Source organism: Podarcis tiliguerta (assembly GCF_965153285.1).
Source record: "Podarcis tiliguerta genome assembly, chromosome: 1".
Taxonomy (NCBI): Eukaryota; Metazoa; Chordata; class Lepidosauria; order Squamata; family Lacertidae; genus Podarcis; species Podarcis tiliguerta.
In genome coordinates, this window is record NC_139534.1 from 107,233,405 (window position 1) to 107,257,457 (window position 24,053).

Genomic DNA, 24,053 nt, shown 5'->3' on the forward strand with positions numbered 1-24,053 from the left:
TGGGAATGGAGGAAGTTTGCTCGTTCCTGTCAATCACGTCTGAGCAACTTGTCTCAACAGAAAGCACAAAGTTTCTGTCAAGCATAAACGACTGGTCTGCCTGTTAGGTTTGATTCAATTCCATCAAGCTACCTCCTTGATTTCCTGTAGTCTTTTGTTTGCCTACCTCTGCCTTTACTGTATATCTATCTAGAGTTTCTAGACCAACAACCCTGACAGGGAGATTTTTTGGGGGGTGGGGGGGTTAATTTTATCAGAAGGCAATCTTTCTTTTCCTGCTTGTATCTGTTCCAACAGTCCAGCTAAAAAATCATGTGGTATAAAAAACCATCATGGTCAGTTGAATTGACCTGAACTTCCAACCACCCAGTGCATTTAGAGTTCAAGCTTATGCACATGGTAACTCTTCAGCAGGTGCCCTTAAGATAAAGCACCTCATAAATAACTGGGTTTAGGATTGTCATGTTAAAATCCCAAAATTTAACACTTAACTGTTGGGTTTCTTAGTTCTGCTGTTTCTGCTGTTACATTTGTGCGTACTTCGTGTGTGTGTGTGTGTGTGTGTGTGTGTGAGAGAGAGAGAGAGAGAGAGAGAGAGAGAGAGAGAGTCCTTTGTTACAAGACTGGCCATGCATTTTATTTTTCCTGTTTATTGTCTGGATGGAGGAAGAAAGTCAATCTCTTATCACTGCAGAAATGAACAGTTGTGCATTTCTTTTTTACCTGAGCGTAGTGAGGTTTTTCTTTTCTGAAACTACACTACTGATGTCAAACAATGTCTTCTTTACACAGGGCTTATGTCTGTGTTAGGAAGCTTTCATCGGTGTAGTAATCTAGTTTCTTTACCTCTCATCTCACCCCAACGTTGAGCCAGATTTTTGTTATCAGTTACAAAGCCGAGATTGATACCTTTCAGTCACAAATTGCCCCCACTGTTGCAGAACCCTTGCTATTGTAAATAGCTGTCATTTGGTTTTCGCTACTTCCTTCATGATAGCCTCAAGACTGGATCCTCAGCAAGACACTCATGTATCTACCTTTGTAACAATTGTCCCCATTTACTCTTGCATACTTAAGATCAGCTTAGGCCTTCCTATATCTGAGTCTTGCATTTCTTTAAAATGCTACATCGCAGCTGGGGAAAATGTGGTCCTTTCAGGTATTGCTGGAATACAACTCCCATCGCACACAATTGGTATGGTCAACAGAACAAGAACGATGGAGACTGCAGTCAAGCAACATGTTGAAGGCCACCGATTTGCTATCACTGCATTATAGCATGATGGTATTGAGACAGTCTGCAGAACAAATGATCTTCCTTAGATTTCAAAGCAGGGTGCTGCTGACTGAAGCACCAATTTTGTTAAATGCATGTGTGACCTCAGCTTCATCCTGTCTGTGGCATGCACAGAGCATAGCAAACAAAGAGACATGCCCTGCAAGCAATTCATGAAGCTGAATGCCTGAAAAACCTGGTTGGGGACCGATGTACAAATCTAGGATGAAACCAAATCAGCCTGCATTAAGTTCTGTGCAAAGTGACTGGAGCCAGACAAACAGTTACATAACTGCAGTCTCGCAGATGCTAGCAGGAGTCATACTAGAGATATGGAGCAATGGCAATAATTTTCCCTACAGGCACATGTGGGCTTTGAATTTCTCTCTGCAATGTATAATAAGCAGTTCAGAGCCACAAGGGACCCTTGCCCAGTATACACCAGCAGATGATGTTCCTGGTAGGTGGGTTGCAGATCAGCAACTAGGTGCCATGCATGTTTGTAGAGTAGAGGTTTTCAACCTTTTTAAGTCCACAGCTCCCTTGACCAACTCCATTCTTCCTGTGGCACCCCTGTGAGGCTCAGGAGCCCAGTTATGTCACCCCTTATCTGCAGAGCTAGCAGCCTCTCATACTTTTTCAAACATCTTCCCTTGTGGAGTGTTCCCTCAGCCTCCTCTTCTCTCCCCTCTCCTTGGGAGTCCTCTGAGCAGCTGCAGCTGCCACCCCTTATCTCTGAGCTGCCCCCCTACCCCAAAGTGAGGTGCCTCCTCACACTGCCCCACAGGGGCCTAGGAAGCACCCTTGGCTAGCCCCAGAGGCACCATTCACCTGGGGAGCTTGTAGCCAAGACTGCTGCAATGAACAGCCACACAAGTAGAGATGCAAGAAGGCATCAGCGGAGGGAGGGAAGGAAAGACGGACAGAGGCCCGTGTTGCCCCTGGCACCCCTGACCACCATTCAAGGCATCCCAGGTTGAAAACCACCGCTGTAGGGGAAGCTCTCCACAAGGCCAGATCTCTTTCATTGGTGGCTGAATAAGTTACGCAAGATGAACAGCCTGGCTTTATTTTGGGTTTGACATCTCTATTATATTGTTAATATAATATAGAAAGTATATGTAATATAGAAAGGATGTCAGAGGAAAGGAAGTGGAAAGGCAGGCGGTGAAGACTAATGGAGGCCCATTTGGTAGAACAATAACAATGACTTTCCATCCAGAACAGGTTGAATTCCCTCTCTTTTCACACCAGAGCCATCTACCCACTACACCTCTGTCCTGTCATTATACATTTCAGTTTATTTATCCTCATCCCATCTACTGCTGAGTCCAGGCACCAGTTCAGCACCTTCTCAGTCTAACTTGAATTAGATGACAAGGAGAGACAGACCTGATGATCATCAGTGTGCTGATGACATCTCACTCTCAATCCCTGGGTGACCTCCACCAACTGCATCATATAGATGTTAAAGAGCATAGGAGATAGGCTGCTTACTCAGAAGTAAGTTTTCCTTAGATTTACTCCCTAGTAAATGTCTGTAGGATTGCAGTTCCAGTCATGAATAATTTCCATCCAAGTCAAGAAGCTCCTGGAGAACAGATTGCAGGCTCTTGTCCAGATCAACAATGCCTGGTTTGCTTCTTCTCTGATCTGACTGCTGCTGTGCTGCTATGAGCTCAGCTGTGGTTTGGCTTAGTGTGTCTTTTGAACCCTGGCTTGTGGTTTGTCTCCTCCAGGTAAGACACTCAGTCAAACGGTGGCTTAGCTAAGAGCAGTGTGGCAGCTGCAGGACTGGAGGGGTGAAGCAGCCACAATCTCATCTCTGGAAGCATGCATGTTCACGTATTGTGCTAGGCCACGGTTTGGCTTAATGTTAGGAAGCAGATTCAACTCAGTTGTTGTCCTAGAAGAAGTCAGTGGAACAAGTCCCACTAGCGCGATGAGACTTTCTCCCTTCTCCTCCCCCATGCACCCCCCACACGCCCCAAATCTGCTTGGGGGGGTTGAGAGAACCCCCAGAACAGCATGGAGCCAGAGGAGAGGGAATATTGTCCGATTTAGCAGACATAAATAGTTGCACGGATGGAACAATTGCCTTAGCAGTCTATTGAATCCCACCCCAGGTCAATAAGTTATATCCACCTGTGCACCTTTCCTTCCTGGTCTACAAAAGTCGACAAGTGAGGAATCAGAAAGTTGGGAATCACAATCCTGATGTGAAAAACAATTCCTTCATAGGCCCACAGGGCACGAATGCTGGAAAAGGCTAAATAATGCTGATAAGAACAACCAGTCACCCTGTTGACTCATTTATGATCTTATTTCCACCCACATTCTTGTTTCTTCCTGTTTCCTATGCTTTCAACTAAGCGCCTTCTGTAATCCTAATAAATTCACAGCAGTTACACACAATTTCACGTCTAAAGATTGCTAAGTACTTTAAAGATTTCATCCTGGAAAATAGGGAATGGAGTTTATTATTTTTTTAAAAAAAACACACACAGTAACCCTTTTGTGCCTGCTGAGGAAACCAAGAGCCGATAGACATGATTTTTTGGCATATAGTGAGATTTATTTTCAGGTGAGGGTTGAGCAAAATCTTATCAGCATTGCCATGTGATTGGATGTCCTGAAGGCTGATTCCTATAAGCTGCAAGTTTCTGGACAGTACCACGTCAGTTTGCAAATTGGGAAATCATGTGGCTGAATTAAAAAAAACAGCTAAGGAAGATGTAATGGTCCAAAGGCTCAGACAAACTAAGAGTGCCACACTCCTGTCTATTTCTAGATGCAGATCATCTACTAGGCTCGCCAAAGCAGTTTCTGTCTAGAACCCAGTTTGACAGCAGGTCTAGGAAACTGGTGTATTCCAGAACTGCATCAAAAAACTTTGTAGAGATTACTTTTTACATAGATGCAGTAGGAGGTATATAGAGAGATGTACTTCATAATGAAATCGGCAGCATGATGTGGATGTGTGTAGGAATGTAAACATTCAGAAAGGTCGGGTTGCCCTATCTTGACGAGGACAGCCCGAGCCACTGCCAGCCCGAGAAAGAGATGTGTGGGCACAGGGGCCACTACTGTCGTGCCCACACACCTCTTTTCCCTGGCTCAGGCTGTCAGCAGCCATGACATGCAGAGCAGCCTAAGCCCAAGCCTAAGCCGCCTGAGCCCAACCCCCCCCCCCAAACCTGGACATTTCCTTTAAAATGTAAAAATCCGCCCAGATGGGCATATTGGGCCCCCAAAAGAGGACATGTCCAGGTTTTTCCAGACCTATGGCAACCCTAAGAAAGGAGAATGTTCTTTTGCCTGAATATATCAGAAAAAAGTAGTGAGTGCTAGTAGCAGATATAGATATGGAGAAATTAGATTCAGTTCATACAGGGAGACCCAAAAGTAGGTATACTGCTTTAAAATCCCCTTCTTTGTTCTTGACTCAAGTTCGCTGTCATCATTCACAATATCAGTAAAGAAAAATAATCCCTTTAACTGACTCCACTATTCTTTCCAACTACCAGCCTGAAATTTAACTGCCACTTTGTTGTGCATCAGTTATGTGTACCCATATAATCTCTTGTGATGAATTTCATTGATTCAACTGCATACCTACTTTTGGGCCACCTGAAGTTAACCTAACCTAATTTCCACGTTCTGAAACAAACCAAAACATCCTTCATCTCTATGATTCTACAGCAAGCCTTTAAAATTTGCGCTTCTCCGAATTTTGAAGTGCAGTTCTCCAGCCAAGTAATGTGCAAAAACGAGGGTAAAGTGTGTGAGAGAATATGTATATTGGTGGAAATTATACAAAACTGTATTATGTTAGGGGAAATTGATTTGCAAAATCTGTGTTAGGCAAAAATGTGTATATTAGGAGGAATTTGCACTAAACTGATTAGTGCATAAACTGCATTTCCACGAGGACCTTTTGGTGGCGGCGATGGACATACAACCTGATATGGAAATGTGGAAAACTGGGAAAATCAAGAAACTGAGTGAAAGTGAAAGTGAAAGTGACAAATTCACCCACCCCTAGTAACAGTGTGCTTTGATCTGCCTGTGCTCCTTCCCTATTTCACATACAGAAGTGGTTTGGACTCTCATGAATATGACCTCAACACAAGATAGCGTTCAGCAGCACACCTGAGGCTGCAGTTCAGATTAGGTAGGCCAGGACAGCCTGTATGGCAATAGAGGAGCGGGGCTGGGGAAGGGAACTCAGTAGAAACAGCTAGGTGGCCAATAAAGCGAGATGAGCGCCGCAACCCCAGAGTCGGTCACGACTGGACGTAATGGTCAGGTGCCCCTTTACCTTTACCTTACCCAACAGTAGGACCTGTTTATAAACAACTGACAAACCAGGAAAAGCAACAAGGAAGCCACAGGTACAGCAGTTAAAAGATCAGTGGTGACTTGCACAAAGCAGTATTTCAGAGGTGGGGAGGGGTTTGCTACTACTTTCGGCAATCAAAGAGAATCCTAAAGTACAATATTTAATTATATATTGGTTTTTAAAATGAAAACCCACCAGCAAGTTCACTGGCTCTATTTTTTTTTTAAAGAATATCTTCAGCACTTATAAAGTTTGGATTATCTTGACCAGCATGAGACACTTTTGGCTAGGTGAGGGAATAATTGCACTTTATGGATATTTTTTCACTATGCTATAAGGAAGTTGTGTAGACAATATGTCTCGAGCTGTGCAAAATGTGATATTTTTATACATACAAGAAACTCTACTTCTTGTAAACCAAGAGAGTATTAGCACATACTGTACACACACACAAACATTATAAAAAAAATGGAAAATCAATGGTTCATCTAGGCTAGTGCCAAATCCTGTCAATCTGAAATTTTAAAAGTGGAAGCATTTCTGAGAAAGGGCACAGGGAGGAATGGCAGCAGGACTAGAGGAGTAGCAGTTGTTGTCACCAAGAAAGTAGATTTGAGAGAAGTTGATATGTAGAAGAACTGCACCCATGTTCTAAGCAGTGATTGTATGCAAATGGATGGGCCAGATAGAGGTCATATTCTGGAATAATAGCTCTATTCAGCTGTTATTTTTTTCATAAGATTAAGACCAAGTGGAGAGAGAGAGGGGGTGGAGGAATGGGAAGGGGAAAATTCAATTCAGTTCATATTTAAAGGTGAAATAACCTAAGTTGCTCTTTCTGAAATAATAAGCAAACCAAAACACAACAATCCTAAATCCACACTTCTTTGAATTTTGCAATGCAGTTCTCCAGCCATGTGATATGCAAAGAAAATGTGCATACTTGGATCAAGTGTGCATAACCATAATATATTACTGAAAATAACATGCAAAAATGCATTGTATTAGAGGAAATCACTTTGCAAAAAAAAGTGTATATTGGGTAAAATAGCATACAAAATGTACCTGTTAGGAGAAATTTGCACTAAAACATTGGTGAATTTTCATGAGGAGTTGTTTTCTTTTAATGCAAACTGATGTGGAGAAGTGGCTTTAAGACTGGGAAAATGAGAAACTGAAAGATTCATCCATTCCTAGCCTCACCTCCACCATCACATCTCCTGTTCTCTTCCATTCTGTCCATGGGACTTGTCTATAGAGAGAGACTGCTGCAGGTGATTAGGAACTCTGGCCAGAAGCACCTCAGCAGATGGAGAAGAACATCTACACAAGCTTTCTGGCAGGTGGGTTTCTGTTGCTGCTTACTTGGAAGGAAGTGGGGATGTTGACACAGCACAAACACACTGGCAGGAGCACTGGATTGGTTCTGCTGGTGTGTTTTCACCTTGCTGACCTTCCCACCATTTCATCCCTCCCAGTTCCAGTAAGAGGCTGTGACCCACTTGGCAGAAAGCTACTGTGGTGGCTCCCCATCTGCCAAGCCACTTCTGACCTGACTGCAAGTTCTCCCGCAACAAGGGAATAATGATAACTTTGGAAGAGTGGCTTCAACAATCATTGAAACAACGGCTACAACACAACTTGCATGCTCAGGTTTCTAAGAATGATACCCAAAGTCCGGAGCTGTACAAGAGTAACTTCCACTGACATCTTCTGGGACAACTCCAGCCCCCCTAAATCCCCTTTTCCTTTTTAGAAAGTTATGGGTGTCCCATCCTCCCCGCTGCCCGATATACAGAGCATGTTCTTCATTCCTGCCCCTCCCCACTCTCCATCCAAAGAGTATTAATACCCTGGGTAGAGATTATGCTTCCAACATCCTGGGGATTTGCAGTAAGTAGTATGTTAAAATATTCTCCTGTGTTGCAGTCCTATACCTACTTACCTGAGATTAAGCCCCATGGGAATTGCTTCTGAATAGAGGTGTGCAGGATTGCATTTTTCTTGTCTCATCTCAAAGGAACACTTTTCATTAAAATATGCCTGATTCTCACAGAAAGTATGTACTTCATGTTTTTCATTTTTTGATTGATTTTTTAAAATATATATATTCATCCCTAGCTTACTGCTATTGAATATACATGAAGAAAACAGAGGGAGGCCAGATGCGGAAGGGCTCCTGCACCTTGAATAGTGTGTTTAATAGGCAAAATTTCAGCCTATATAGTGTATCAAAACCTAAAGCACCATCTGCTATGCAACTATTCAAGGTGCAGGACCCAATTCTGCACTGGCTCCATCAAGGGAATCTACATGAAGCAGTGAAGAAGAGAGAGGAAGAGGGAGAGATCCAACTAAGTCATACTCAGAGTTGACCCACGTTGATTTTAGGGGATCTATTCTGAGTATGACTTACAGTGGATATTACCCATAATAAAATGAGTTGAAAGTCATCCAAGGTCAAATATTTTGTGTATTGATTAAATTTATCAACCTCTTTAATATTAAAAAAATCTCCAAGCGTTGTATAAAAGCAGTGATAAATAATGAAATCAATGAAGGTTTCAACCTGACGTAATTTTTTTTAATTTAAACTTGAATGATGAGGAACTTCCACTGATGAAGAGCCAATAGGCTCAAATTGCATTGGGGTTTGTTTGTTTGTTATTAATACATTCTTATTTGAATCATGTTACTAGTTGTTCTGTGAAAAAACACTGATTTTAGAAGCTTCCTTCACACTTTAGCCTGTTTTGTCTGAGAGCTCAGCAGTGTGTCACATAGAAACCACAGGTGCAATAATACTGAATGGCCAGAGTAATTTTTCATCCGATTACTGCGAGGATCTTGTTGGGAACCGAGAGTTCCAAGAATCATCAAGTGCTTTGAGTTTGTTCCAAGTTGGGCACCTGGAAAGTTTTAGCATCAGTCAGCTGCCTTGAGAATGGACAATTAGATAAAAAGTGGTCACAAACCTGCATGCAAGTCCTTTGAACGCACTGAGTGCTTCGTTCTGTATAAAACTGAATAAAGATAGTAACAGTAAACAACAACAAAGTTCCTGTGTGCTCACTCAAAACTGTTGTGTTCTTCATTTTAGGGGTGGGAAGTGGGAGCTTACAAAAGTAAGGCAGAAAAATATAACAAGGCCGTTACCAATGAACCAATATACATTATGAGTAAGCACAATAATAGTAATGATTCTCAGACCCCAAGGATAATTTGCTGTTGATTTGCACTTCTGTGGTCTGTTTTTGCTCAGGCAGAGTATTGTAATAATAATAATAATTTATTATTTATACCCCACCCATCTGGCTGGTTTCCCAGCCACTCTGGGCTGCTCCCAACAGAATATTAAAAACACGATAAAAGATCAAACGTTAAAAACTTCCCTAAACAGTGCTGCTTTCAGATGTCTTCTAAAAGTCAGATGGTTGTTTATTTCCTTAACATCTGATGGGAGGGTGTTCCATTAAAAAAAGAAAAAACAAGTGCAAGTCTCATTTGGTAGAGCATGAGACTCTTAATCTCAAGGATGTGGGTTCGAGTCCCACATTGGGCTAAAGATTCTTGCATTAGAGGGAGTTGGTGATTCGTAAGGTCCCTTCCAACTCGACAATTCTACAATTCTATTATTCCAAGGCAAAAACAACAACTAACCCAACTTTCGCTTTGTGACGCAATTTATCCACTTACACTGATGTTGTTGCTTTTCTGCTGTTGCTGTTTTTTGTTTTGTTGCTTTTACATTCAAACAAGATACCTTTCGCTTGCAGTGTGAAATACTGCAGTCTAGAACTCTGCAACTTCATTCACTCTTTCTACTACATGTCTGTTGTTGTTGTTTAGTTGTGTCTGACTCTTCGTGACCCCATGGACCAGAGCACGCCAGGCACCCCTGTCTTCACTACATGCCTAGACCAGGTTTAATTTAAGCAAAGGCATTAAAGAAGAAGATCTGCTCTAATTTTAGGGGCAACATTTGATGCAAGTATCGTATTTTTTGCTCTATAAGACTCACTTTTTCCCTCCTAAAAAGTAAGGGGAAATGTGTGTGCGTCTTATGGAGCGAATGCAGGCTGCACAGCTATCCCAGAAGCCAGAAAAGCAAGAGGGATCGCTGCTTTCACTGCGCAGCAATCCCTCTTGCTGTTCTGGCTTCTGAGATTCAGAATATTTTTTTTCTTGTTTTCCTCCTCCAAAAATTAGGTGCGTCTTATGGTCTGGTGCATCTTATAGAGCGAAAAATGCGGTATATAGAATAGATTGTATGTTTAGAATCTGGGACTGGGCGCTAAAAAGAAAAAAAGCCCTCAATGGTCACATTCGCTTGTAAGCAACCTTTTGGGGGCCAGTCATGGATGGGGCCAGAGGCAGACAGTGACTCTTGTCTTTGTACAGTAGGCTCCATTTGAGGCATGCAAAAGTCAAGAGTTTCATGCAAACACGTACAGTTTCATCAAGGAAAACAAGAGGCATTCTCACTGTACATGGACACATTCTGCTAGTTGGAAGCAATCAAGGAGGATGCTGAGCAGGAACAATGATGGGTTTGCCTTGGTCCAAAGGGCAAGATAGAGAAGCCTGGGGGGCCAGATTCACACACCCCAGGCCTGTGGTTCCCCACCCCTGTGTTAGAAGAGGCCACTTTTAAAAAAGGTAATATTGCCTTTCCTTTTGATTAAATACAGAGATTTACCAAGGAGACTGCAACGGGTCTCTGATAAGGGAAGGATAAACTCAGTGAGTCCCCATGGGAGCCGAAAAGCATTTTTATGACTATCCTGCATTTCCCTCTGCCCTTTTTTATGTATTTGTCACACTTCTTTCCCACATCAATCTCATAAAACATTCCTTGTCTCCCATTTTGAAATATTGATATTATCCTACGGCAAAGATAAAAACACAGCTGAGCAATATAGGTTGGTGATAGAATTATTTGCAATACACAGAAATCTCTGCTGATGTTTAGGGTTGGCACGGTATTAAACACATTACTTTTGCTGACAGGCGTTTTCATTTCCCCTCGCCTCGCAAGTGGAGGGGAATTGGAAGGAAATCTAGTTTTCAATTCGGGGCCCATTCAATAAAAAATGTAAAACCCAAAGTACTGGCAGAATTGGCAGCACCTCGTTAAATCAAAAGGGACCTCGCTGGAAATTTATTTTCAAAAGTCATATAAATAAAGAGGAGAAGAAGGGAAATGATCAGCTCTTCAGATTTATGCATCTTTCAAATAAACCCCTCAGAAAAAGAACAGCGTAGGAGCCATGCAAAATATCTGAGCTTGACCTGTGGGAAAAGAGAGGAGATCAAGTGGCCTGACTAGTTCGTATTCTCTCTGGCCAAATGGCTCATATTTCAAGGAGATTTCTCATTTTAGACATCCACAGCTGCATAGAACATCACAGACATTGCTCATTTTGCAGCTCCGCTGCTCCATGAGTTAGAAGTCATAACTGTCCTTGAGCTCTGAAATATGAACCTGGAAGTACCTTTCCTCCCACTAGTTGTGGAATATTCTATCATTGCACCCTTAAAGGAAGCTATGGTTTCCATTCCTATCCAGATGAACTTCCATGGAGCATATTTGCTTGCGACTGACCTGCCATGGTGTGTGCCAGCGTAGTATCAGAGCCAGTGTGCTGTAGTAGTTCTAGCGCTGGATTAGGACCTGGGAGACCTGGGTCATAGCTGTCAACTTTTCCCTTTTCTTGCGAGGAATCCTATTCGGAATAAGGAAATTTTCCTTAAAAAAAGGGAAATGTTGACAGCTATGACCTGGGTTCAAATCCATTGTTGTTGTTGTTGTTAAATTGCCTTTCACCATAAGGTCCCAAGGTGGGTTACAGCATTAAAAACAACCCACAACCATAAAAACAAGGTTAGTCACAAAAACGTAGACCTTAAAGCTTAAAGCCATGTTCTGCCATGAAGCTCACTGGGTGATCTTAGGCCAGCTGCAGTCTTGCAGCTTAATCTCCCTTTCAGGGATAAGGATAAAATGGGGATGGGGGGTGCATGAATGCCACCTTGAGCTCCTTAGAGGAAGGGTGGGATATAAAAAAATTGAATGAATGAATGAATAAATGAATGCATTTTTAGCAACAGAAATTCAAACTTTGTTGACAGGTTGTTCTCTCAAGTGCTCAGCAATCTTGATACACATCTAAAGTCTTTCTGAACTTTGGACATGCCTTTGAAGGAGAGAGAGGGAGAGAGCCAACTGAGTCATACTCAGAGTTGACCCACATTGATTTTAGGGGATCTATTCTGAGTATGACTTACAGTGGATATTACCCATAATAAAATGAGTTGAAAGTCATCCAAGGTCAAACATTTTGTGTATCAATTAAATTTATCAGCCTCTTTAATATTAAAAAATCTCCAAGTGTTGTATAAAAGAATAAAAAGCAACCGTTTTGCACATGGGAGGTCCCAGGTTCATTCCTGGCATCTTTAGGTAAGGTTGGACCCTTGTCTGAAACCCTTGGAAAGCCACTACTGGTACTGAGCTAAATGGAGCAATGATCTGACTCAGTATGAGGCAGCTTCCTATGCTTCTATGTTCCCTAACCTGGTGCCCTCTAGATGCTGTTAGATACAGATCACATCAGCCCTGGGGGTTGGTTGGTCAGGCAGGTTGGGGATTATGGGAGCTGGAGACCACCAACATATGGAGGACACCAGGTTATGGAAGGCTGTTGTCGGATCAGGCACAACCACAAATACTGAAGTAGGAGCTGTTGATATTTCTACCAGCAGCATCTCCTCTTTGTTTGTATTGAAGGGGCTGCTAGAGTCAAGGAAAGCAGGGAAGCGAACCTCAAGGGGTCTCCAGGAGAATCGGGTCTGAAGAACTGCTCCTGAAATTTGGTGGCAAACATTGTAAATAACATTGGGGGGGGGAGGGGAGTTGTATTAATCTGTAGCAGACATTTACCATTTCCCTTCACACCTTCCTCAGCAGGCTAGAAAATGTACTTAGCACACAGCTTAATATGGAGACACGCTCCTTGTGCTAATGCTCTTCACAATTATTTCAGCTACTTTGAGACATGAGTGAATCGGCACATCTGGTACATTGTGGGATATTTGGCATTAAATCATCAGCATCAACCCACCTTCTCTAAAACGATATGCATGGTCTAAGTACACAAGTTGTCATAGGTGTCTGCCATATAGTTATGCCTTCCAAACTTTTTGCTCCACTCTGAATTAAGATGGAGTGGAACTGAAGTAATCGGAATTACAGTGGTACCTTGGGTTACAGATGCTCCAGGTTACAGACGCTTCAGGTTACAGACTCCGCTAACCCAGAAATAGTACCTCAGGTTAAGAACTTTGCTTCAGGATGAGAACAGAAATCGTGTGGCAGCGGCGCAGCGGCAGCGGGAGGCCCCATTGGTTAAAGTGGTATCTCAGGTTAAGAACAGTTTCAGGTTAGGAACAGACCTCCAGAACGAATTAAATTTTTAACCAGAGGTACCACTGTACAAGTGGCCTATTTGTACAGGGGAGTGTCATGGGAGAATTATAGCACCCCCCGAATCTAACACATACACACCCAATGAATGTCACAGGCCAACCGTAGGCATATTTACTCAGAACAGCAAGTCTCACTGGGTAGAGTGGTTGTGGGTTTGAGCCGAACGTTGGGAAAAGATCCTTGCATTGCAGGGGGTTGGGCTTGATGACCCTCGTCGTCCCTTCCAACTCTATATCTCTATGATTCTATGAGCAGTGTCCACATAGCTAAAAACCAAACAACAAGGGCCACTTCCTGGCCCGTATCTTGGGAGTTTTTGTCTTGATTACCAGCCTGGGATGTAATGTCAACTTGTCACAGAGGCTGACAACCTAGAAGGGATTTGGAAGAGAACTATGAAGATGTTAAAGGGTTTACGTATGGAAAGGAAACGGATGTGTTTAGCCTAGAGAAAATATTACTAACAGGATTGGACTGGATCTTCAAGTATTTTAAAAGAATATCGGGAAGAAGAGGCACAGCGATCGTTCACATTATCTGCTGAGGAAGATAGGGTAAGAAGCTCATGTTTTAAACTACAAAGAGGGTGATAGTTTCCCAAGAGCACCCCAGCAATAGAAGAAGCTGCCTAAGATGTAGTGATGACCACTAGATTTGATGGCTCTTAAAAGCATTAGGCAACTTCATGGAGGATAAGTCTATCAGCTGCTATCAAATCAGATTTTTGTGGGGCTTCCATGTACAGAGGTTGTGCACCTGATGCTGGGGACAAACAACAGAGAAGGTCATTTCCCATATGTCCTCTTTATGGCTTCCTAGAGTCACCTGATGTTAGAAACTGAGTGATGGATCTTTGGCGTGACAGGCACCTGTCAGAGATGTTTTAGGGGTAGGATAATCCTGTCTTGGGGCAGAGAGCTTGGCCTAAGTCCTCCTAATGGGTGCATGTGCTTGCCAATGAGCTGTGGAGGCTAGTCCATTAGGGCGAATGGGGCACAGCCTCACCAACCTCAATCTGCACTCAGCCAGACCCTATTTGCCCTTGTTACTTACAACCAGACCAGGGTTGTAGTATTGCCTCCCGTCTTCTTCCTCCTTCTCCTTAGTGTTGTGCTTGCAGGAAGGAGGATGGGAACAAAACCACAATTATATGGGCTCTGGGTCTTCTTGCCTTCTGCCCTTTGAGGCCCAATGAGTACCAGCTACCACTTCTGTCCCGTCACCGGTGTTGCCCTTGCAGAAGTGAGCAGAGAGGAGGATGGGGACAAAATTAGAATTACAGTGGTACCTCAAGTTAAGTACTTAATTCGTTCCGGAGGTCCGTTCTTAACCTGAAACTGTTCTTAACCTGAAGCACCACTTTAGCTAATGGGGCCTCCTGCTGCCGCCGCGCCGCTGGAGCACGATTTCTGTTCTCATCCTGAAGCAAAGTTCTTAACCCAAGGTACTATTTCTGGGTTAGCGGAGTCTATAACCTGAAGCATATGTAACCCGAGGTACCACTGTAGTTGGCTCTGACTGTCATTGGTCTGGTGCCACCTGCTGTTCGGGCTCCCTGTATTCCACCCTACCAGTCTCAGTGGACAGCAGCCACCGGATGTACTGCCAGCTCACCCATGCCCAGTAAAATGTGGCCCCTGAGTGTCCACCCACTGCTGCGTGTGGCCCTTGGGAACATAAAGGTTGCCCATCCCTGGGTTTTCTGGTATTAGGATATATGCATTAATAGCATCACATGGGTGCTGGTTTGATTTTCCTAAGGTTGGAAGACTAAACATTTTGTGTGGACACATATAATCTTCAAACAGTTCCTGGGGTGTACAGTTGTGAACAAACTGCCGTGGAGGCCTAGTACGGATAAAAGAGTGCCACACATTTATAACTACTCTTCTTCTGTTTGCAGTCTAAAAGCAGAAGCTGCTATAGCAGCAGATCATTAAATCAGCTCCTTAGGATCTGCACAGATAGGTGGGGAGAGGGTAGGAGAAAGCAACTTTAAGAAAAGGAGGGGAGAGCAATCATTTTTAGAAATAGGAACATTTGGAAAGGATAGCAGTTAACAAGGCTCTTTGTTGACATTTAGATGCTCTTACAGAAGCTAAAACGGGATTTGGCACCTTCCCACTCTACTCTACAGGCTCTGAAGAGTGAAAGAAAATAAAATGTGAGGCTTGTTTGATGTCTTTGCCATGAGTGCCCACACAGCCTCCCATTTGCATGCACACGCCAAATATTTTGGCCCATTGATATTAGCTGAGTGGTCTAGCAACCTGAAAGGGGCCTTGGAAGAAGATGAAGAATCATGTTAATTGAGTCCAAGGCTCCCCTCCCCCCCCCACTAATGAGGACAGATAATGATCCTGCCATCCCCTGATCACTCTTAATGGGACACATTAATCTGTGGGAAAATAGATGCATAATAGATGCAAATATGGGCCTGTAATCGAGGCCAGGCGATCTTACAGTCACTGTAAAGCTTAGCTTGTTATTTACAAATACTGGTGGCAGACAACCGGTAATTAGTTTCCCAATGAGCTGTACCTCTTCCCTCGTATCATCATATCCACTGCACTCACCAAGGCAGCAACTCACAAACGGTGCGCCGGAAGGGGCACACTGGTATGAATGTAGAAAATTGTCTTGTAGTCCCACTATTCATCTGTCTGGCCCAATAATATCTACTCTGACTTCTGGCAGTTCTCTGGTATCTCAGGTAGATGCAGTGCTTTTCCCCCCACTAGAAAAAAAGGTGCCAGTACTCACCATGAAGTTGTTGCAGTAAGTGCCTCACTTTTTAACAACAAAAAGAGGTGCTGGTATTGCGTACCCTTGAGTACTCACTGAAAGAAAGCCCTGGGTAGAGGTCACCCCGTCACCTGCTGCCTGATTCTCTTACCTGGAGAGACCAAGAATAGAAACCAAAGCCTCCTGCATACGAAGTATGGGTTCTACAATGAGCTATGGTTCCTCCTGAGCACATTCACACACCCCATTTCATTAACGCCAAACATTCAAGCTCAATGATACCACTTTGAACAGGCGCGGCTTTCCCCAAAGGATTCAAGGAGCTGTAGTTAGCAGTGCTGAGAGTTGTTAAGAGACCTCTATTTCCCTCAGAGTGGTATAAGAATCTGCCCCTCTTCATAGGGAACTCTGGGAACTGCACCCCTGGGAAGGGAATAGGGCATCTCCTAACAATTCTCAGCCCCCTAAACAAACTGTGGTTCCCAGAATTCTTTGGGGAAAGGCATGGCTGTCCCAAGTGGTACCACAGTGCTTTAAAGACTTCGTGCAAGTGTGGCCACAGTCCAATGGGTTTCTGAGAAAACCAGGGCCTAGGCCTTGCTCATTAAATGACTTTTTGCAAGCTATGCCCCCTGAGCCTTAACCACCCCCACCCCCAGCACCGCCCTCCTGCCATACAGAGCTGCTGACAGACTCAGAACTACTAAGACAATATATGTGAAGCACTCTGTAACATTTTAAAGTGCTGTATAAATGCTAATTATTACAGTCCATTCTAGCTTTGATGACAGATGCACAACGGACTCCTAGTGTTTCTGGAGAAGCAGCCAGCTTTGTCTGAACATGTCTCAATTAAATTAGAGAGACCCACTAATTTTACTGAGTCAATATAACTAAATTTGCACACCCTGCTAACTAGAGCCCTTTGGGAGGGACAGATCTTCATTTCCTTGGAAGGAAAGAAGCAGAATACATCTCTGAGCAGCCATTTAAAAAGTGATGACTATGTATAATAATCTATGTGCAGCCGAGGCCCTCATTTGATGTCCACTCCTGTTTGTGTTTCTTTGCAACTGGCCATATTATAATTACATACACTATTAATGCATGAATTCTACATCTAAAGAAAATATTCACAATCTCTCTTCAGCGTAGGCAAGAAAAGTTGGAATGTTACATCCCAAATACCCAAATTGTGTTATTCTAAGGCTGGCGTGCCAAATTAGATCGCTGCATAATACAGTTTCTACAATTTCTTTGGTTGCATTATTTAGAGGGTGAGAATTGGAAAATCATGAGCTGGATTAGAAACTGACCAAGAGATGAAGATATGGAGGTAATAAATATCATTACCAATGAACTAAGGGCCATCTAAAGAGAAATGCTGAGGGTGCTAGTGTTGGTGGTACAGAGGCCCATTCTAAATGTAGATATTTTTAACCCCCTGACATCTGAAAAGTCCCTGAAAGATCCTGTATTTCAGAATCTATCCTAATTTCATCAGTTTTCATCCAGTAAACATGAGGACTAGAAGTTTGCAAAAATGAAATGAAATGAAATTCTGACTCTGTTCAGACAACCATACTGATGTGATATTATCTTATTTGATATCAATCAACTGGTATATCATGGGCATTGAATTGGTTCATGCTTAAGGTAAAGGTAAAGGGACCCCTGACCATTAGGTCCAGTCGTGACCAACTCTGGGGTTGCGGCACTCATCTCGCTTTATTGGCCGAGGGAGCCAGCATACAGCTTCCAGGTCATGTGGCCAGCATGACTAAGCCGCTTCTGTCGAACCAGAGCAGCACACGGAAACGCCGTTTACCTTCCCGCCGGAGCGGTACCTATTTATCTACTTGCACTTTGACGTACTTTCGAACTGCTAGGTTGGCAGGAGCCGGGACCGAGCAACAGGAGCTCACCCCGTCGTGGGGATTCCAACCGCCGACCTTCTGATCGGCAGGTCCTAGGCTCTGTGGTTTAACCCACAGCGCCACCCGCGTTACTTACGCTCATAATCAAGCTGTGATGAGATTATGTCAGTATGGGTAACTTGGGAACATAGCACCGCAACTGGAAAACATGTTGGGCATGTAAATGACCCTGGGTGGGTCCCATCTTTGGCATCTCTTGCTGAAGGATATTGAGCAGCAAAACTGGGAAAGTGGAGGCCTGGATGGGTGAGGAAGAGGAGAGTGGCATCTATATATTATAGATAGATAGATCTATATATTCAGTATTCATTAGAAGCAAAGATGGAAATCAAGGAAGTTCTGTTGAGTGCAAAGGCCTTTATTTTTTTCAACAGAATGCAAGTTGAAAGGGAATGGCATCAAATTAGATACTTTCCAAGCCAGCTGCCTCTGAGCTTGCTTTCTTCTTGCCTTTTCTTGTTTGCTTTTGTCAACATCTCCAGTTGACAGTGGCGGAGATAAGCACCTAGAGGAGCTTTTGTGCCTGAACGGATGTATAAGCAAAGGAGTGTGACTGTGAGCATATGTAGGCCTACTTTAAACCTCATGCACTACATAACTTTCCTTGGAGCTATGAACAGTCACCGGAGCATTTGTCCACACCATTTAATATGTCTATACCGCACCTGCATTAGAACAGTTCAGTCTTGCCTGTTGTTTTACAGATTTTCAGGGGCGTTGTTATCCCTACCCATCCCCTGTTTCTGCTTACCAATTTTCTCAGCTGCCGAGCATTTAAAAGACTTGTTCCCTGGCCTGAGGTTTAGGTGTCTGTCGGTTTTCTTGTTGATACAGCTGGTTTTCTCAATGTGTGAGATGTTCCCAGTGGAGATCCTGTCACTCTGAGACAGATTTGTCAGAAGAGAGAAGCATTCGCTTTTTGGGGGGCGGGGTAGGAACCTTATATCCACATCACCACCACCACCATCATAAATGACAACAAGCACGCATGCACCTGCTTTAAACTTTGTGAGTCTGGAAAAATGGATGGGCAGAAAGAGGTCTAGGCTTTGGTTATTCAGGCTTTTCAGAAGGATAATCTTCACTGGGATATTCTACCTTAGATTGGATAAAGCCATGGTGCATAAAGTAATAATAATAATAATAATAATAATAATAATAATAATACTAATAATAATAAAAATAATAATTTATTATTTATATCCCACCCATTTGGCTGGGTTTCCCCAGCCACTCTGGGCGGCTCCCAATAGAATATTAAAAACACGATAAATTCATCTAACACTTCCCTAAACACAGCTGCCTTCAGTTGTCTTCTAAAAGTCAGAGTGTTGTTTATTTCCTTGAAATCTGATGGGAGGGCATTCCACAGGGTGGGCACCAATACCGAGAAGGCCCTCTGCCTGGTTCCCTGTAACCCAGGCATAGGCAAACTCCAGCCCTCCAGATGTTTGGGACTACAATTCCCATCATTCCTAGCTAACAGCAAAATTGTGCAAATGTGCAGAGCGAGACACAGACATAGTCAAGGGATGATAATAATAATAATAATAATAATAATAATAATAATAATAATAATAATAATAATAATAATTTATTTATACCCCACCCTCCCCAGCCAAGACCGGGCTCAGGGCAGCTAACAACCAATAATAAAAACAAGTTGATTAAAATACAATTTAAAAGATTAAGATATAACATTAAAACAATTAGGGAGCAAACTCATCATAGGAGGAGAATGGAAAAAGAAAAAGGGGGAGGGAATCAAACTGATTCTGAGCCAAAGGCCAGGTGGAACAACTCTGTCTTACAGGCCCTACGGAAAGAGATCAGATCCTGCAGGGCCCTGGTCTCAAGAGACAGAGCAGTCCACCAGGCTGGAGCCAGTGTTGAGAAGGCCCTGTCTCTGGTTGAGGCTAACTTCCTTAGGGCCCGGGACCTCTAGGGTGTTGCTATATATGGACCTTAAGGTCCTCCATGGGGCATACCAGGAGAGGCGATCCCGTAGGTATGAGGATCCTAGGATGGGACCTGTAGTCTGAAATGTCTGGAGAAAACCAGGCTAGAGAAGTCTGCTGTAAACCCTTTCAACTATGAGGACAACCCTCTCCCCCAACATCGTCTCGAGCCTCAAGGAACAGCGGTAAATATTATCATTCTTAAGGCAGAATTAAGGACCATTGTGATAGCAGCAGCCAACAGACCAATTGTTTTTTTTTGTTTTTTTTTTTTTTTGCCCATCTCCTCTCTGTTGGAATGTTGGGACCACTGTGACACCAGCAGCCAATAAACCAATCAGGACATGGCCTTCCCCCAGTCTCATCATGACAGCTGCCTCTCCACAGTACAATTGCAGAGGCAAGGAAAACAGCTGCTGTTGGATTTTTGCCTGACCTGCAGGCAGACAAGGCACAGGAGCCCTGCCAAGGGGGCAAGGTAGCTGCTCTAGAGAAAGCATGTGCCAACAGCGAGAAAGGTAGGACACAGCTAGCCACGAAAAATAAATGGAAAGTTTAAACGAGTGTGCGCACACACACACTCAGCTCAGCACATTTTTATGGTCACCTTTCCCACACACACTTCCATCATTTGCAGGACATCTTTGTTGTTATGAAATAGTGCAAGAGAGAAGCATGAAAGAAATTCTCAGTAGAATGGACTCATTTTACAGTGATTTTTTTTTCTTAATATGGCAAACCTGTACACTCACTTACTCTCCTTTACACACACACAAACACACACACACACAAACTTTAAGAGGAAATCCCTTTGAACAGCACTGCATAAACACTGTCTGCTGGTGTACCCAAGAGGGGAAAAACACACTTGAAATCATGCCTTTTCTTGACGTGATGGTGCTGCTAAATATATGATTCACCCATGAATTTCAGAGCAGTAAATAAAGCCACTGACATCCAATAAACAAAGGCAGAGTGAAGTCCCAGTACTTTATGGTGTCACCAGAAACGCCTTGATGTATTTATAGCCTGCCTCACACTTTTGGTTTTAATTTATTTTTTATAAACATTTTTATTTGTACATAGTCATCGTCAAAATCAGAGCCCCTTTTTCTATTTTTGCTCATACACCGTTTTGTGGCTGACCAGGCCAGGCACTCTTAAGGAAAGCCAAAGCATTAAGGCCACATGAGCTTCTGCCAGGACTAGATTAACTGCAGAACTATTTAGTATAATTGCAACTGAAAGTATAAGGTTCATAACAGCATGCTTTTTCTGAGCTTTTTTTTTTTTTATTTCCACAAAAGGTTACCCTTTATGACTTTTGAAAGCTGAGACTAACAAATTACTATCTATCTAAGTAACTAACTAATTCCCATGCTTGATGTGGCCTACTAGTACCAGTAGCAGAATCTCCTACCCTTTGATAATGGAAATGAGCATATGGCCTTGTGGCTGGGGAAACAAACCTTGTGATGGAACATAAGCTCATTGCATGCAGAGTACTGAATGCTCTGGTGCTGGAGAGGAAGCATGCACAGCCCTTGAAGAAATCAAAAGGTTAAAAAAGAAGTTCTGAAATGTTGGGACATTTGAAGTATGGTCAAGTTTTAAGGAGCTGGATGGGTGTTATGCACCTGAGTGGTGAAAGCCAGGAACGCTCATCCTCTGAAGACCTTATTTTTGAAAAGAAATACACTTTTAAAATAATTATGGATCCAGACTATGGTTGAACTAGTGAAGTATAAGTGCCAGGTAGGGGGTCCTGATCCAGATCAGGATCCTTGTGGAGAGCTTTAACCTTCTTTCTCTTCCTGCAGTCCGAATCCAGTTTGGAGGGACCACACCTGAAGTTTGCACTCAAAGGAAATCTCCCACTCATATCAGTAGAAGCATCTTTTCAGGTGTATAGAGCAGACATGAGCACCCAAATCAGGATTCTCTATCCCATTACTACCATTTTGTCATTCTGTCTCTGTCTCTCTCTCACACACACAAACACATAGGAATAGGACAATGGCAGGCAGGCGAGAATTCTACCACTGAACCACCAATGCATTTGTAACAACATGATCACTTGTAACAACATGATTTAAGGTTTTAAAATTTGGACTGTTCAGATATAAGATTCTATGGACATGTATGAATAAGTGTAAAATAATGGAACCAGGACGGGGAGTGGAGGGAAGTCAATTAAGATGTATGAGTTAAAATTTTGATTATGATGTTTATTTGTTTTTTGTTATTATAAAATTAATAAATTGTATCTTAAAAAAAAGGAATAGGACAATGGACTTCATCACAGCCCATAGTGATGCTACATGTACAAACCATTTATAGCTAGGGGAAGAGTCATAGCTTAATTGTAGAGTACATGTCTTGTCTGCAGAAGTTCCAGTTTCAACCCACAACATCTAGGTAGGGCTCGAACAGATTCCTATCTGACACCCAGGAGAACTGCTTCAAGTCATGCTAGACAATGCTTAGCCACATGGACCAATAAACTGAAATGGTCTAAGGCAACTGCCTCTGTTCCATCTAAATAGCACTCACATAATGGTGCTTATAATGAGAGGAGGTAGCAATTCCCCAGCAATTCACAACTGCAGTTTGAAAGCTTGTGGTGGGAGAGTGGAAATTGATGTTGTGAGCCAGGTTTGGGGGCTTCCATAAAAACATTTGCACTTAAGTGAGAGATGCTAAGGTTTCTGTGACACAAGTCTCCTGAGCTTCTTTTCAGCATCCCATAGAAAGAACGGCAGATTGTCTCTCACCGGGAGCCTTCTTTTGAAATGCAAACTTATAAATGTATGTGTTAAATTGTACTTTAATTTAATTTTGGAGCGGTTTAGGGTGGAAAAGAGGAAATGACAAAAGTCTACCTAAGGCAGGATTACAATGCACACCTCCAAGTTCACGGTATAGTATTCTAAATCTCTGAAGTGTAGCACTAAGAGTCGAGGAGCTTCCTTTTCATTTTGTCTTGGAGGAAGGACAGTCTTACAATGATCAGAATGGAGTCAGCAGCAACTTCTTTCATCCCAAATGCTCATTATCTTGTTGGATAGAGCCCCCCCCCCCAATCCACCACCACCACCAACTTCCAGATTTCCCAAATGAGTGATGCAGGAATGATTAACTCTTTCCAGATACTCTGTGGATACTAACTTTCCATCCTATACCTGCATCACACACACACACACACACACACACACACACACACACACACGGAGAGAGTGCAAAGCAGACATCAGACCAGATTTCAATTTACAAGCAGCATAGACTGGGGTCTATTGTTCAGTCTCATAGTATGTCAGTATGATACATCTTAATGTGTTTGCTTTTAGCACACATTTGGGAGTATGATCTGGATGAATGCAAATGTTACAATATATTTCACTGTGGGCATCATACCTGGAATGCAGGCGGGGAATTCAAAGTCGGGGGGGGGGGGAGCCATAAGCTACAGACACATGTCCACTTATTTGGAAGCAAGGCCCTTAAATAAGTGGTCATTGTCTGTTGCAGCAAAAGCAACAGATTCTTGTGACACCTTACTTACAAACAAATATATTATGGCATAGAGTTCTGTGAACCACAGTCCACTTCATCAGGTGAATTTAAGGAAGATCACCCGCAAATAGGCATACCTCTGAGTAAACATGGGCAGGAGTGGGCTGCTTTCAAGTTTTACGGGCTCTAATGATCCCATCAGCTAGATTTCTTTGTTATTCAAAGAATCAATCTGGCACATTGTAACATAGTATGTTTTATTACCTCCTTTTATTTCTTACTGCAGTACTCCGTTAAGGGAGCAAAGTCACTCATGAAAAGGTGGACCCCCATTTTTTATTTTTATTTTTAAAAAGGAAATATTGTAGCACCCTGCTTGTGGTTAACGCTTAGCTGGAATGAAATATTCAACGCAGCAATAGAGAAATTAAAATAATAATTTATTTGTCAGACAAATAAATGATTGGCACAGTGGTATATTTACCAAAAGCTCTGCACACTCCAGCCCTGGTGACCAGCACTTATATTCCCTCAGCCCAGCCTCCTTACTCCTCCTTTGGCTGCCTCTGTCCAATCAGCCTGGTTGAAATTCCTATTGGCTGTTTGCTAGAACCAATCATAAAAGATACACCCATTTCCTATTACCTTTTATGGGAGACAAAGAGCTATATTTCCTTCTATCATATATCTTACATTTGTCTTGACAAGACATCTTAATTATCAGATTACCCTTTGCTCTTTGCTCTTCTGCCCTTTGCTCTTCTGCCCTTCTAGCAACAGGGGCAAATGGCTA

The 24,053-nt window shown here is 42.9% G+C and overlaps 1 protein-coding gene and 1 long non-coding RNA gene across 29 annotated transcripts in view; one reads left to right on the plus strand and one right to left on the minus strand.

Annotated features, from left to right (window-relative positions):
* NRXN3 (neurexin 3) overlaps window positions 1-24,053 on the plus strand; it is a 1,187,696-nt gene that overhangs the window by 731,909 nt on the left and 431,734 nt on the right. The gene's annotated exons all lie outside the window — the stretch shown is intronic.
* On the minus strand, window positions 18,133-20,001 carry LOC310681449. Its single transcript, XR_014513282.1, has 2 exons — window positions 19,778-20,001; window positions 18,133-18,670 (listed from the first exon to the last, which is right to left on the minus strand). It is a non-coding gene; the product is annotated as an uncharacterized lncRNA (long non-coding RNA).